An 11,495-nucleotide genomic window follows, 5' to 3' on the forward strand; every position below is an offset into this window, starting at 1 on the left:
CCATCTGTGATAGCTGCCTGGGGAAGCTATAGTGCCATGTTTCAGGTCTTTCAAAATATAAATCTACACCAAGCCATGCAGGGACATACCAAGGCTATGTAACAGTAAGGCTCTGGATACTGTTTATCCTGGAATTTTTCTTCTCCTTTGTAAGGTTTCCTTCATCACTGATGTGATCTCTTCCTGTTGAGGAATCAGGCTCTTCTCAAAATACAAACATCTCCTAGGTAGCAATTAAGAGCCCTGTTGTGCTGATCACAAGTTTTAACCCTGTTCTGACACCATTCTAGAAACTCTGCTTCTTCCCAAACATCATGCTGGCAATGCCATACTATTCCTCCCTCTGTGAAGGACCAAGGTAATGAAGTTTTTTCACAATTGCAAAAAGCCCTCTGGCAATAGGCTTTGCCTATTTCCCCTACATCCTGTGGATGGGGAGGGAGGTGTTGCCTTTTTTCATAGCAAAGAATTTGATCAATGAACCAAAGGTCCAGAGGCTTTATGCACACCAGATCACCCTCCCCAGTGTAGTCTGCTCAAGTCTACATTGTCTTTACCCTCATGAAACTGAAATAACCCCTGGAACTGTTAAAATGGGGAACTATGAGAATACAGCTCACCAACTTTGCTCCTGTTGACCTTTTACCAAAAGTTGGCAGACATCAATCATCCTCAAATTTGTAATGTTCTTCCCATGCAGGAATTATTTCAACAACAACAAAAAGTATCTTCCTGTTGTCTCATAGACCCAGGATTTTAAATAATGAATTTTTCTGACTTTTTCAGGTCTTTCACTTGAAGCATAAACCAGAATAATTGTTTATATGTCATTCAGAACAGACTGATGATAATAATTCATCATGTATGCATATGTATGTATATATATGCAAAATAGTATATAATATACCAAAAGTATTTGTATATATATCCCGAGAGTATTTGTTTATATATAATATAAAATAATGATTATATTATTTTCCTTATCAACTATAGCTCTAGTACATATGAATGGCATTTATACTGAGGTTTTCAGCCATCAGTCAACCCAGTTCTCAGAAACCAAAACCACATATATGTCTAAACAGTTTGTAGAACACCAATAATGTCTACAACTAAGACATCTCAAAGGCCACTCTGTGCTGGCTGCATCCTTCTCACTCAGGCAAAGACAAGGGTATAGCAGCAATCATGGCCATGGCTGCATATCTAGTGTTATCCACCAGCTTTTCTCACTGAGGAAATCTTTCACATCTGAGTAACATCTGATCTAGAGATCCACTGATGAAAACACTCTGGGAGCACATGAGAGTGCCACACATTAAGAACCAAACAAACAGGATCCTTATCTCTTTGGGAGAAAACCGTCTCAGTATTGACCTGCACAGGGTTTAGAAATTATATGATTTTACTGTGCATGGACTTTTAACAGATTACCCTTATTCCTAATATTTATAATTATACACCATGAGATCTCCAGTTGACATAAGAGACATAGACATGGTTGCAAAACATAGATTATTGACTGTGTTACCCGAAGTTCACTAGGCACGTTCTCTTTTTATGTGAGAATATTACACAGCATAGAGTCCGTGATGCCTTGCCCCCACTTTGCACTGCTCAGGTTGTTACCACAAGTATATTTGATCCTGAGTGTGGGCTTCTCCCCTGTCCTTCTTCCAGGAGGGCACCTCTGCCTTGAGAGACTCCTTGCTGTCATTGTCTGTGTCCAGAGGCGGGGTGAGGGACCCACAGGTGAAAAACCCAGGCTGCAGGATGTAAGGAAATAGCCAGAATAGGAAAACCCATCACATACAAGACTGAATATAATTATGGGACACCCAAATATATCTTGGGTCCCAGAATATATTAGGGTGCTCTGAACCCACCTGTCATTGCAGGGGGAAGGGTCTGTCATAATTTCTTATGATGGGGACCTTGCCATGACAGCTGTGCTACCCCTGCTACAATGATCAGTCATATCTCAGGAGTCAGGCAACAAAGTTAAACAAAGTTATCTTGTTCAGTTTTCAACTCAGTTTGGAACTGGGATTAGGGGTGTCCATGAGGTGGAAGAGGAAAGGAGTGTCAAGCCCATGGAGCACAGCATTTCTAGGCAGACCCTGTTCCCCTCCCAGCTCTGCTACAGTAGCCAGATTCAGAGATTGATTCCTGCTTTGCCTTCTGTTTGCTCCAATTTCAGACATCTATAGGCGTCACTGAAGTCCTTAATTGTGCAGCCTGAAGTCTTGCTAAGGAATTCCTTCCCAGCAGCAGCAGTACTCTGAGTTGCCAGTATCTGAGGGGAAAGTACTGAGCTGTGAAAGTGGAAAGTGGAATTTGCTGTGGCTTATTTGGGATCTTCTGAGCTCCCAAGAGAAACTCACAAACTCTTAGCTGATGTGATTTAGAAATGACTTCTAAGTTCTGCACAGTACCCACACTGTCTGCATCTGAAGTAAGTGGACTCCAGTTGCCCAGATACACCCATCACAGTATGTGCTTTGTGGTAAACAGGTTTTGACACATGGCTCTTTGTAGTGAAAAGGCAGAGGTCAAGATCAAAGCTGGATGTTGGCATCCTATCGGCTCACACTTGCTGTGGCTTCGCAGAAAACACAGAGGCAACGGCTGAGGTGACATTTCCATGGCTGCTGCCTCCAAGCCAAGTGAGCATTACCCATTTTTTTATAGCTGGGCTAGCTTGGAGCAGGTGGAGTTCAGAAGATGTGTATAGATGGGGAAGACTCTTGTGATTTTACTCTATTTACATTATATGTACCAGAAGGCCTGAAAGGAGAGGTCAGGGTCTTGCTATACTTGCATGTATAGCAAGTATACATGCATGGCATAACACTCCTCAACTGAGGAAACTCCAAATTAAAGGCAGGAGACAAATCTGAAGCAACAGGAGGGGAAGAAGGAAACAGAACAGTAGAGAGATCAAAATGCTTTGCAAAAAGTATAATTTAGCACCCTTGATTTTTCTTTAGGAAAAGAAAGAGAATATTTGTTTGGCAGTGTGATGGGCTTATAAGGAAGTGTGCATCAATTCTATGCTCCTTAGTAACACTTCTGCATATTTGATAGATTGAATTATTTGATCTTCAACATTTCTGTGTGCTTAGATAACATACAACTTGCAAAAAGAGATTTAGTTTGTAGGGATTTTGGTTCCTGGAAGCTGTGTTGTTAATCATTCGCTTAAATACTGCTATTTTTATCTTGGTAATATTGAACTTAGTATTCTCAAAATACACCCAATCTTGATAAAAGATTCTGACTGTTGCTTTACCAAAGATAAGTGTTACTGAAGATCTAAGCTAACAGATCTGCTTACTCTGTGCCTCTGGGTTGTACGTGTGTAGTTTCATTATGAAAATATTTCACTTATTTCATGTTGCTGGTAGCCCCACAAAGCAAAGGCACATTGAGAAATGCTTTTTTGGCTGGTGTCACCAGCTGAACTTCCAAACAAGGGTTTGATTGTCCACCTGTGAACTCACATTGCTATTATCTTCTTCTGCAGTTTTTGCAAACATCATTATCTGTGATGTTTTGCAGGGCTGCATGAATACCTTAAACATTGCCCTGTATATGTTCAGTGGGCTCTCCTGGAATTATCAACAGGTGCAGGTGTCAGTGGAATTGTGCTGTAAGCCCAGATCCACTATGCAAAATCACAGACCAGCTGCTTTTCATACTCTTTACATTGGTTCTCAACCCTTTTGATGTAGAACAGGCAACTATGTAAGCCTGTGTTGAGAAAAGAGCTGGCATCAAGAGACTGTTTTCTGCCATTTTCAGCCAGGTTATTTACTGTGCTGAAGTCTCTTGCTGGTAGGCAGAGAAATCTGTGAAAATGTATGGTCCTGAAAAAACTTGAAGGCTCAGAAAAAAATTGAAGAAAGCTAGTCCTGATTATCCAACCCTTATACAGGACCCCAGAGAGCTGCCTGGAAGGGAAATTCCCAGGGACCTCTAATGGGGGGGAGGGAGACTTCAGTGTGAGCTTTACTGCAGCAGTGCTGGAACTGGCCTGAAGAGTTGTCAGCAGTTACCACACAGAAACCAGAGGAAACCAATTTGACTCGTCATTTTATTTGTGTACATCTTACTTAAGTTACCTCTGCAAATAAAGGGATTGAATTTGGCTTAAATCTTTAAACAAATCTGATAAAAACCACAGAGCTTTATCAATTTTTTACCACAATACAAGCACATCCCAAAAGTAACGTGAAATTTGCATTATTTTGATGTCAAATCAAAAGTAGCCAAATGTGGAAAAAAGTATTCACAGTTTAGTTTTATTTTAAACAAATTTGACCTAAATCTCAACCTTGGTTAAGAATTCAAGATCATTTAACTTTTGCATACTTTGGGGTTTTATTAAAGTTTGTCTGTACAACTTGCACTGAAATAAAGTGGCTTTGCAAAGCCACTTTGAATATGAGTAATCAACAAGAACAAGTTTGACTCCTCCTCATCCATTTGGCCTCCTAGAATTTTCCCTTCTGCATTTCAAGGGACCCAGTTCAGTTTGCAGGCATTGAGCAAAACTTTCCTGAAGTTCAGGCAAAAGATAGTCCTCATCTGGCTTGTAGAGCAGGGCTCATCTCTTCCACCCTGTTTCCTGTATGAGCAGAGTTATGTGCAAAGCCCTTTTCTGTCTTCCTTCCCTTCAGAACCATGAGCAGAGGTGCCTGCAGGAGAGGACATTAAGCATTGGTATCACAAGGTCCCAGGTGGGAATTCTGTAACCCAGAGGAGTGAGGTAGCAGAAGAGAGAGAAGGGGAGGAGAACAAGACGACCCCCCCCACTTCTTCCTCATGTGCATGCCTGAAACCTTACTATACCCCACTAATTCTGGAGTCTCTTTTGTGCTTTCCTCACTCACTGAAAGCTTACTGCCAGCCGGAATTTTGCTTTTATGAGGGGCAGTAACTGGGGTAGCTCTAAACATGCTTGGTGGTTTCCTTACAGCAGTATTAGTCTCTGACACAGGAGAAACAGGAAACACTGGTGATGTGTAAGATACCAGACAATGATGTATAAGATGGTTGCATAAAACCCTCCCAAAGTTCTAAACTTTCATAGGTGTTCCTTTGCCCTTGGCAGATATGGGCCACCGGCTCTCTGCAGGCACAGAGTGTAGCCAGCATCCAGATGCAAAATGCCTAATTAGGTGATTTATAATTGTGTCAGTAGCATGTGGCTCACCCAATGCAGAGCATTTTGCTGAGCATTCACTTGGTTATCAAATAACCCCTCCATGAGGGGTGATTTAAATGACCTGAAACAGGCTGAAGGCTCAGTGAGGTGAGGGAGAGAGAATCCTCTGTAGCTCACCTCTGGCAGTCACCTGGGGAAGGCAAAGTCATAGTTCTTATTAAAAATCTGATTTTGGTACTTTAACCCTGAATTCTTCACACAAAGTTCATTGGCAGTCCTTGGGATGGTACTGTGAGGGTGCAACCATTAGACTGCAGAGCATGTTCCATCCCTTCTCCAAGTCTGTGAGCCACTGCAGTGAAGTGCTGTCCCCAGGCCCTTGGGATGAGACACCGCAGTACTTCAGGCAGCTGTGGCATCCTCTGCCCAGGCCAAGCAGCTGTATATCAAGTTGGAGAAGCCTGAGTGTTTCAGATCACACAGGACACTAATATCTTACTGGAGAATGAGCCATGTTCTAGGTATATGTCCTATCCAGTTTTTAAAAATCCCTTTCTGACAAGGTTTAAAGCCATTTTTCCTGTGACAACACTTGTGAATTGAGCTGCTGGAGTATGGCTTCAGGAACCTACCATATGTAGACAAAGGAATAGCACTTTTCTGCTACTGGATCCTTAGGACAGCATCTCTGAGCAACTCGCAGTGTCACAGACACAAGTAGGTCCTTTGTGAATTGCTTAGTTGCACCTAAATATCTGAAAATTACCCTTGTTACCCTTGCTCTAGAGTCAGATTCTTTATCTGCATTTGCCATCACCACAGAAAACAGAGAAAATGTACCTTAAAAATTGCTAAGAAAGGATTCCATGGCCATGGTGGGATGGCCACCACTTCATGACGGGATGCTTTGATGAGCCATCAAAGTGTTCTGACTGAAAGTCTGCATTTAAAAAATCCACTGCATGTGTTTTACTCTACTACCTAACTGTAACAATGTCCCTCTGCTTGTTTTTCTTCACAGCTCTTATTTTTTTTGCTGTCTACTAACTGAACACTTTTTGTCATGGAAAGGGAAATGGGTCACCATTACCTGAACACTGTTCAAGTTTCTGCAAGATGCTTTGGCTAATTCTAATTACAGAAGGAGAGCTGGGATCTGTGTGCTGGAGGCATTTGTGTCACTTGGAGACTTTTGTTTCACAGTTGTGCCTAGTGGCAGGATTTTCCTTAAAACATACAGAGACCTCTTTTCTCATTAAATAAAACATATGTTTTCTTCATCTTGACTGAAAAGGATATTTCTCTTACTCAGATTTTCAGTGGAAATTATGAATCATGAGCCACTTTTCAACATGGGTGGCTGTTTTCTTTAGTATGTCTATATTTTCCAGTAAAGAGCATACTTTTTTTCTTTGATCTTGAAACAGAAAGATTACCAACAGTGTTAGTAGGAAGAAAAAACAGGGTCTGATTCATCTGGGTTGGATTCCTGATGCAGATGAAGCTTCCTTTATCTTTTGAAGCTGGTGATGGTGCAGTAGGAAATGTTTCATAATGCTTTGCCTTGACAGTGTGAAAAAGAAAGAAGGAAATGCAGAGAAGATGCTCAGCAGCATCTCTTACACTGCCTTGATGTGGCTCCTTGGCCAGGCCAGACTGCTGAGGACCACTGAGGGTGCCTGTCTGGCTGACAGCACAGCCCTGTCAGGGGCTGAGCAGCTCCTTCAGAGATGGAAAACCTTAGGAACAGTGTTTGGGAGGACAGTGAGTACATCAGACCCTCATACAGATGAAGCCCCAGGCCAGGGACTGTTTTGCTGAATAAATATATCGTGCTTGAAAGAGATCCTTATTCACTGGCTGCATGTTTTAATCAAAAAACCCCACAGCTTTTTGAGTAAAAAACATGGCTTTTTTTAGAAGCAAAGTACTTTTTGCTCTGAAAGTATGCCTTAAAGATTGCTTATTGTAGCCTACAGAAGGACTGTAGGTCATAGAAGTTGCTGTCTGGCTAAGGTTTTGTCAATCAACAGGGTGGATATCAGGTATTTTTTCTAGAAGCTACCTGTCCCCACGGGCAATATTTGCCAACTTCTATTGCGAATGGTGTTGTGTCATGGTTGTGACATATTGCAGCTCCCCAGACAGTAAATCCTTTAATTTAGATTTTCTTTCCTACACTCCTGAAACCCTCTAACATCATCCCTCCCACACAGCCATGACAATGTCTTTAATTTCTCTTTCGTGACCACAGTGTAACCAAGCAGGGCCTTCTGCCAGGCCCTTCCCCTGCGTTCCCCTTTTCTACACAAGTGAGCCACTGTAAAGTCCTGCTGCTGCCAGCCGATGTCCTGGAGCACTACCCTGCTGCAGGAGGGGAATTCCTGCTTGGGCTCTGAAGCACAGGCATTAAGAAGAGCCAGGGTGTGGAATAAGGTAGATTTCCATGGAGCTGTGGTGGTGACTGAACAACAAAGACACAGCCAGGAGAAGGGACAGAAATGCAAGCACTGGTCTGGCTTTCGAGGATGTAGGTAGCAAGAGCTACGGAGGTCTAGCTCCGTTTCATGAGAGCAGCAGCACTAAGCTCTGATTAGAGAGATCCTCTTGTCCCTTTGTCTTATGGTCCTGGTCCTGCCCAGCTCTGTGGTAGCCCCATAAAAAGGAGCATCAACACAAGCAGTTCTGCTGGCACTCAGCCAAGTGCTCAATACAACATCCATCGTTTCACTCGGCCCAAAAGAGCCTTAATGAACAAATATTTTTTTTTTTTTTTTTGGGTGGGGGGGTGGGAGTGGGTTTGGTGTGTTGTTTTGGGTTGGGTTTTTAAAGGAAGAATTATTTGACTGAATAGACAAACAACAAGTACCTTACACTTTGTGGAGGAACTAAAGGACTGAGAATCCCAGTTTTGAGCTTCCTCCTCTAGTGTTTGGCCTCAGGGGCCTGAAAAGCCAATGCAGTGCTCTCATACTCCGTAGATTATGTTCAAACTGCCACCCTTCGAAGGCAATATGCTCCCTCCTGCTCTCATCAGCTGGAGCTAACGTAATTTCCACTTTTCTCAGTGGTTCAGAGATTTTTCCAGAAGAACCCTAGGGCAGCAAACGAGTCTTCCTTCTCATCAGGTGGAAAGGGAATTCCCCCTTACAAGTCTTTGCATGATCCAGATGTTAAATCCTGGCCGCAATTTTGAGACATGTAATACAATATATAAGCTGCAGTGAAACTTGCTGCTGCAGTGCATTGAGACAGGGATGAAATATCATTGGTGATGGATTTGCCAACAGTGTACTAAAAACTGGGACTGTTGCAGGATTTAATATGTGGAGGACATTTGATATTTCAAAGTTGTTAATGTTTGCAGTTTTTAAAAATGATTATGCTTGATGTGTGCAGCAGCTAAATCTTTCTTGTTGATAATCAGAGCTGATTTATTTCTTTTTAAAAATTGATCTTGAGCCATACAAGATCTTATTACTCCCAAGAGGAATTAAACAGCTCAGGCATAATCATTTAGATGAAGTTCACCCCCTGACCTCTTATTCATATCTCCAGTTCATACCTGTCCACTTCATTTTGCCAGAAAAGCTGTTTAATCCTTTCTATTCCTCCCTCTTCTCCAAGCAACTCCACTCATTGAATTGAACTCCTAATCACAGAACATAAATACAAACTTTCATCTCTCAAAGAAGTAGGAGATTTTTATCCCAGTAGGTAGACTGCTATAACCATGATGGACTGGACAATTTAAGGGACTGTGCTATATGGAATGTCTCATTGCAGCTAAAGTCAAACAAAGGCAGAGATGTAGATCCAGCTCCCCAGTAAATCTTGTATGGGCAGAAGTCCCTACTGACCACATGGATTTATTTTTAACTAAATATTTTCAAATACCTATTGTTTTGTTTGGTTTTTTTTGCTGTATTTTTCTGCATGGCAACTTATAAATTCAAATGTACAGGAAACTTCCCACATTATAAAACACTTTATGAATAATGTTGTGTGATATCTTCAGTACCAATCCTCATTTTGATTCATCTGTTTGCTTTACTCAAGTTTGGGAGCCTCTTTTCCCCAGCCTTAAATAAACTTCTTAAAGCCTGTAAGAAATATGATAGAATTTAGAACTATTTGAACTTTGAAGTCAATAAAATACCTGTACTAAGGGAAAATGGTCCTGTTAGTGTCATTTCATTCCCTACCCCATATATTAGATATGAAGCTGCGGTCTTAAAGTTAATCATTAAACTCCAAGAGCATTCATACTTGGGTTAATAATTCAGCTTGGGAAGCTAAACTTGCAAAATACATATCAAGGTTTGCATTTCAAACCATCTCAAGATATACAGGTATTCAAATTATGATGTATTTATCATTTATCCTTCCTCCAGAAATAGTCTTTTCCCAAAGCTGGGAGTTTCCAAAGAGAGATTTTACTTTTTGAAATGATGACCTGTTATAATATCAGGCTTTTTGTTTAGTTTTACTGACTGTTATTTTTTATTTTCTTTTATTTTAATCCTTTCTTGTCACACAGTCAATAGACTTGGTTCATGTTATTTTTACATATTTTTTTCTTTTTTTTTCTCAGCCTGTCATCTTTTACCTTTTTCCAACTCCTTTTCACTTGGAGGTTTTGGAAAATAGCAGAAAGAAATTTAAAAATGTCCCAAAATAATCTGGGACATTATAAGCATACTGCATAAGGGATTAAAGGAAAGAAAGAAGATATGAGACAATATGAAAAAATACTTTGTCATTAAAATATTAGGAAATACATGCAAACAGCATCATTACCTCACTTCCTAGAAACAGGCCCAAATTTTTGGTTTTCAGTTTTAAATTTTTTTTTCCTAAGTCCTGTTATCCACTAAAATACTATACAGGGATAAATTGCCCTGCACTCTCTCCCTATTGTGCTGTGGATTTTACTGAGATTAATTCTTTCACATGACATGCATGCATGCATGAAGGTTCTTATGGACACATACGACATAATTTTAAAAAATGTTTTATTAAGAATTAAAATATATTTTTCCAGAAAGAAAGGAGTAATGGCACCTGAGACTTCCACAAGCTTTCTTATAAGGAATATAAGTAATTTATTTCTCCAGTGCGGGATGTATGTATTTTGAACTGATTTGTTCAGACTTCCATCATTTGTTGTTTATCCAGCTGCATCCCAAGGCAAACCTCAAGTTTTTCCTTCTTTCAGAAACTCTTTGTTTCTTAAATTTCCTTCTCAGTCTGGTGAAAGGTTCCAGAGGATAAGACTCTCCACTCTTACATAGGATCTTGCATCCAGTTCTTCTCATAGGTAGTAGATAGCTATTTTCACCAATAATTTTCAAACACAGTAATGTCATCAGTTTGGTGGTTTTTTGTTGTTTTTTTTTTTTTTTAATCATGAAATCAATGTATTTATGGATGTACAGAGGTGAGCTTAGGTTGCTGGGGAGGTCAAGTAATTTGTCAAAGAATGGTGAGAGAAAATATAATGTGACCCAATACACCAGGGTTCCCCTCTCCCTCTCTGCCTAGGACCTAGTTACACACCCCCCTGAGCAGGGCTGTGTAATTGGCAGTCCCTGCTTCATTTGATGCTTTACTCATTTTCAATGTCACAGTTAGCAGTTTGCACCTTCTCTCTGCAATACTTCTGTGTATCCAGGTGTTTGTTGAGGAAAACCCTATTCTTGATGTGCCAGCTTATTTCCTCCTTGTCCCCATTTGCCCTATCAAATTTGAAACCAACCTTCTGTATGCCAGACAAGCAGGCTGTGTATCTCTCTCAAAAGTATCCTCTGACCAATATTTGGGGTTTTCTAATGTATCACAGAGATGTTTAGAATCAATGTACTGCTCTGGTTCCAGCAGCCCAAAGGTGTCTGGCAAGATATGCAGGCTGGATTCACATCTGGTCATTTATGGTCAGAGTTTTGATGAATTTCACATGGAGCATGAAGGATTGATCATTTCATTCACACTGAAGGCTCTGAGCCATTTGAGGCACGTCAAGTAACCCCTGAACCCTCTGGGGAAGTTGTAGAGGTTTCATGCCAAATGACAAGAGGAAGATAATTGCAAAGCAGAGTCCATGAATATACCAGCCATAGGGACTGTGTTGTGTTTGTGCTGCAAGACGTGAAGAGGAGAGATTGTGCCTCCTAGTTTAGAGGCAGATCTTGTAGGTTTGAACTGACCCAAGGAGCAATTGCAGCCTTACAATATATCCATCTTGTAATATATTCCTCTGTTAGTAAAAGCATTCTGGATTTAGTTAAATAAGAGGAGCCCCAAGGTGTGAATGGCAAAGATGTAT

This window comes from Vidua chalybeata, chromosome 7 (genome assembly GCF_026979565.1).
Source record: "Vidua chalybeata isolate OUT-0048 chromosome 7, bVidCha1 merged haplotype, whole genome shotgun sequence".
NCBI classification, from domain to species: Eukaryota; Metazoa; Chordata; class Aves; order Passeriformes; family Viduidae; genus Vidua; species Vidua chalybeata.